Genomic DNA, 6,000 nt, shown 5'->3' with positions numbered 1-6,000 from the left:
CACTTGACTCACTAAATACAACTTAGGTATTTTTTGTACAGGCTTATAAATAAATGAACTTCCACCAGCCATTTTTCCATGATCTAATCTTATGATCTACAGCACTACTCGATTCGCAATGAACAACAATTTTCTTTTACCCAAAATTCGGACTAATTATGGGAAGCAAACTGTAGCATTCACCTCTATTTCCCTTTGGAACACTCTTTATCATGAAAACCACAAGACCATTACATCATTTTAAGAAAGAACTAAAAATGCACTTACTTCATTCTGAATAACGATAGAGTAACTGTGTCTTTCATTTAAGGTACGTGTGCTTGTTGTTCAGTGTATTTTGGACATAGATTATGTGACTATTGTATTGTTTCTTTTTTCTTTTCCTTTTGTCTCATCATTTTCGTTTTGCTGTGATATTTTAAAAGCGTATTAGTTTATGTAATGACATGTATAATTTTTCTGTGAATGCTATGTTTTTTTTTTGCTTAAATGATTGATCTCGCTACTGTTGCTACTATGATGTGCATATTACCTTATTTCATTTTGTACAGGAGGTCCCGATACAGTCTCTTGACTATGGGACCTCCTCCTGCATACCAAACGCTTGTAACTACGCTCAACTTTTAATAATAAAATTCTGATTCTGATTCTGATTGTGTCTGTGCGAGAAAGAAAGATCTGCACATGGTGTGCGCGCAATTGTACCTTTTCACATTGGATACATCTGTTCAAGGTTAACAGAAAGCAGAAAGACAGGCCGATCAGCCAATGTAAATGTTTTCATATATAAAAAGACAGAGTGATGAAAACATGCCACCATCCCCATTTTGTCTCATTCGAATTCTTCAAGTACAACAGTAAGGCTTCCATATTTATGAGGAATAATTGTGTATATTCTTGCTACAATGCTCATTTATCTCACATGATTATTTGCCGGTATTTAGGGAGTACCTTTGTTTGCTGGAGCAAAGCTGAGCAAAGCAGAGAGCTTCCTGATGGTCATGGCACACAGCTTGCGACATGGCTGCTCAAAAGAGGCCACTGAAAGCCTATTGCAGCTCATCGCTGCGCACTTGCCATCTGGAACCTCCTACGTAAATAAAGACAATAATGCCAAGGAAAGTATAGGGGGTGTTATTTGTAGTAATTACGACATAAATGTGAAGAAAGTAAAGTGGACACAAAGATAACTTGCCGCCAGCAGAGACCGAACCTGCGACCTTGGAATAACGCGTCCGATGCTCTACCACAGTGCTTCGGCGGCGGTCATCCTCCCGTCCACTTTATGGGGTATATATGTGCAGGGGTATAACATGGTTGGACAAAGATGGAACTCAACACACAACAAAAGCGGGTCATGCACTTTTGACAGCGTTGCAAGATGCAGTGTAGTGTGTAAGACCCAATTAAATGGTTTAAATGGTTGCGCATGGTGCGAGGAGCCTGGAGTGGTTGCAAAAAAAAAAGGGGGGTGGACGATGTCGTGTGTATCGACCAAGTGAATCTGCTCTGAAACTTCGAACTTCTGAGTCGTTCGACTACCACGCGCACAGGGCCAAGCGGGAGCAACGCCCAAGCTGTGGCATACGAGGGCCAAGTGTGCTGAGTCTGCGTGCGTTTCTTTTCATTTGAAACAGGATTTCTCGTCGACTATATGCCCGCGGTCTGCTCTGGTTTTGTAAAAGCAACATTGTTCATGTGGCTCAAGTCAGAGTGCTGCCGTTCATTCAGGCAGCGCCAGAAAGTGCATGACGCCAACACGCTGCTTTTTTAGATTACCCAACATGGAAAACATCAAGGCTTCAAAGATCCCTTCTAGAAATCAAGGACTGGAAAGCAGCGGAATGGAGAAACTGGCTTCTTTTTTACTCACGAATTATACTCAAGGATTACGCTCCGCAGAAAGAATACAGTCATTCCATGCAATTTGTTTGCATGGTGCACTACCTTCTTGGCCCAGTGGTTTCCATGAAACAACTCACTGTAATTGAAACGAACATGATAAAATTCCTCCAAGAGTATGAAAACTTGTACGGGACAGAATGCATGACCTATAATTCACACCTACTTGCGCACCTTGTGTACTGTGTGAGGAATTGGGGTCCACGGTGGGGATATTCTCTATTTTCATTTGAAGCAATGAATGGGACTTTGGCGAAATTTGTTAAGGGAACACGCTATCCAAACTTTCAAAATCGTCCACTCTCAAAACTGTGGTCAGAGAATTCACTTCAGAATACCCGCCATGACAATAACGCTGCTTTTATGTGCTTAGTGCAAGGTTATAGTCTTCGACAAAATTTTACAAGGGTTTATTTTGCTAATAGGAAAAGGAGAGCTAAGAGGAACCGAAATAGAGTACCAGAAAATTGCAATAGGACCATTCAAATTCTGCACTTCTCACTTGGACAAATCGTGACGAAAAAATTCCTGCATACCAGCTGATGGGATCTTTGCACATTAAGGCGAAATAATTCGTAAAATGCGCCCAAACACTGGACATAATGAAATCAAGGTTGATATGGCAATTCCGGATGTCGTATGGAAACTTTTCACTGGTCTTCCTCAAGATCGTTATGTAGTCTAGGGTGACTAATGGTGTGCCTATTTGCCATTTTATTTCATGAAAACTTGTAATTATTTATTTTCAGTGCAGCTGTGCAATACCAAATCAAAAAAGAACTCAAAAAGTCGCTCTTGTATTATTATTGTGATGATGAAATTTATTTCGCGCAAGTAGCTCGTTTGCATGCATGAAGTGCAGAGTCAGGCCGTGTAATAGTACACACAGCACTAAAACCTCAATATCTACTAATTATTGCCATGTAGGTATACAAAGCTTGTTGAAAAAAATTTTGAACGACATATATGCAACTAAACTCAAGCCATACTGTCATGCACATCCGTAAACATAGCTATAATTTAGTACAATGGAAGCCTCAGGCAAGGTGTTACGACACAAGATTGCATGTGTTAACCTCGTAATTGACGCAGTCATTAATTTATGACATATGGGTAACTTGGTGAATTGGCATCACTGTATGTACACACGGGTGAATAGTGTTCTATGTCTAACAAAGCCAACAAATTGATAAGGACCACATGTACATTTTACTTTATTTAAAGCACCTGATCTGCGTCTGCTGTCGAATGGATTATGCACTACCAGGCCGTAAGGGGCACAGAACAGTGCTTCAAGAGCAACTTTTCTCACACATGAATACCTAATAGAGAAAACGAGAGCATCTTTGCCATTGCAGCTCTGTGCTTGCACTACATGTTCGGGGCAGAAAATGTGTGTCTTGCTGCTACATATGGCAAGCTGTCTTTTTTTATTCCTCTTGCTTAAAGGGGTCATGAACCACTTTTCCAAGTAATGATCTAATGGCCTCAGTATCGGAGTGTACTGCCTCCCGAATCGATTGCCGCAAAAATTTCTCGAATCCGTCAAGAATCAGCGGAGTTACGGGGGTTTGGCGCACGCTCCCAACGCTTTCTCTCTTTTCTCGTGCCGGCGAGCGCACTGGAAGCTAGACAGGGAGGAATGGCATGGGGGAAAGAAGCTACGCCAGCGCGCGTCATGAAACGCGATCGCTCTCCCGCTGTGATTCGCTTGCGCGAGTGCGGCTACCGTGTACTGAGGAGTGCGGCGCCCGCAAGTGGCGGCACTCCGCGGCAAGAAGCGCATCTGATCCGAACGCCGCTCTCGATTTACGTCGGCTATCGGCCAATAAGCATGCCATGTCTCTTGCTACGTACAGCGGACAGACCCCCGCCCACCGACGAGAGTGAGAACCGGCCTCTGTTTGAAAAGAGGGTGCCTGGGGAAACGGCAACTTCGCGCTCCGCTTGTGGCCATTACGCGGCGCGCACGACTGTAATATTTGGCAGAGCAGTTCATAGCCGTGTCAGCTTTCCGCAGGATGTGTTTTTTCAATCAGCCCAAGGGGTGCTTCATGACCCCTTTAAGATAAGCATGTTTCAATAAAATGTGCACCTAATTCCTACTTTTTTTTCAGTGCACGTTGCAGTCATGTGAAATCGAGCCGTTCAGTTTCTATGGTTCATGTGGATTTCACATGTACTACATACAATGAAGTCAGAAAGCACAGAATGTAATTGTTGTTTCATTCAAATCTGGAAGTAATAAAAATAAATAAATGTGGACAAAAACAGTGCCCCGCATAGGCGGGAACTGTACCCATGTAGGAACAACTCAGTAGCATTTATTGTTGGATGCATGCACTACACGCAGGCACATCGACATTAACTGACATCTCAATGCAGTATCAAAAAAAATTATTGTTAGGCAACACCAATTTCGTTGGCGTATTAATCATAAAAGTATAAGTTGGTGACGTACACGGCGTCAGAATAAAAGTAGGAAGAAGATGCATATGTGTCAACATAATTAAATGTTCATGCACCAGCAGAGGTTGCGTAGGCGTATGTGCACGGACGGAGAGGGGGGCGGGCGCTGGGGCGAGTATGTGGTCGCCTCCCCCTACCCCTATTCGTCTAAAGCGAAGCGCGAGGTCTGCCCCACACCTTACTCAGCGGGACCTCTCCTGTCGTTGCTGAGAGGGCAGGATTATATGGGAGGAAGTTTTGTAGGCCCGGCGCGCATGCATGCATGTAGTTGGAGAAATGGAAGGGTGCCTTTACGAAAATTGCGTTATTACTGGTTCGCGAACGTTTGGCCATGGCACGGCCTTCGTCAGAATCAGAACTCTTATGAAGGCTGGGCCTCAGCTGAATGTCCACCAACCAATGCGTGCTCGTGTATGTGTTTGTGTGTGTGTTGGAGTGACACAGTAATGAAATTTATAAGACATTGATGGCACTAAGTGAAACAAATGGGACTTAGCAAGGGCTATAGTGGCGCGTGGGCTTCTTTATGTCGCACAATACTAGAATCAGCAGTCAAAAATTGTTCTGGTAGCTCGACATTACTGCGTCAATGACGTTTTCATTGGAAACTGCTCAACAGAAATGTTGTTGATGAAATATTTCCTCAGTGGTATTTCGAAATGATTGTGCCAATGAAATTTTTTTGCAACGCGCTCAACAGAAATATTGTTTACAAAATATTCCTTCAGTTGTATTTTGATGGAAGTGATTTAATTAAGTTTTTATTGCCAAGTGCTCAGCACAAATTTTGTTTAAGAAATACTTCTTCAATGGTGTCGTGGTAGATGCGATTCAATGAAATTTTTATTGGGAAGTGCTCAACAGAAATGTTGTTGACGAAATCCTCTTAGAAGTGACCAACAAAGCTCTCCGAACTTACAAGCATTGGATCACTTAGTATAATAATAATAATAATAATAATAATAATAATAATAATAATAATAATAATAATAATAATAATAATAATATCTGGAGTTTAAGGTCAGAAAACCGCGATATGGTCATGAGAGACGCCGTAGTGGAGCGCTCCGGAAATTTCGACCACCTGAGGCTCTTTAACGTGCACCTAAATCTGCTGGGCCTCAAACATTTTCGCCTCCATCTAAAGTGCAGCCGCCGCGGCCGGGATTTGATCCCTCGACCTCACTTAATAGAAGTCAGCATGTGATATTTGAGGAGGCTTTTCATGGCTTGAGTGATGAAGAGCTTCAAGAAGATTTCTAGAGACGGGATGTAACCAAAGCACAAATAGTCTTAATCCGTCAATATCACCTAGAAATCCCCACCAAACATGTTATAGTTACATTCGGTACCAGAGCAATGCCTACCTATGTTTATGCAGGTTACGTAATTGTAAATGTAAGACGATGTGCCCCAAAAGCGAGGCGAGTATTGAACTGCCAAGGATTTGGGCATGCTTCTTGTTCATGCAAAAGCAAAGCAACTTCCACAAAACGCAGCGCTGATGATAACATTATTATCTCATTGCGCAAACTGAAAAGGCAATCATTCAGCTTAATCACAGTATGGACCTCGTTGTGAAAAAACGCCAGGCCTGCCCGGAAAGCGCAGCACAGTCACAGCGAAAGC

This window comes from Rhipicephalus sanguineus, chromosome 4 (genome assembly GCF_013339695.2).
Source record: "Rhipicephalus sanguineus isolate Rsan-2018 chromosome 4, BIME_Rsan_1.4, whole genome shotgun sequence".
NCBI lineage: Eukaryota > Metazoa > Arthropoda > Arachnida > Ixodida > Ixodidae > Rhipicephalus > Rhipicephalus sanguineus.
Note: the sequence above shows the minus strand (reverse complement) of the source record.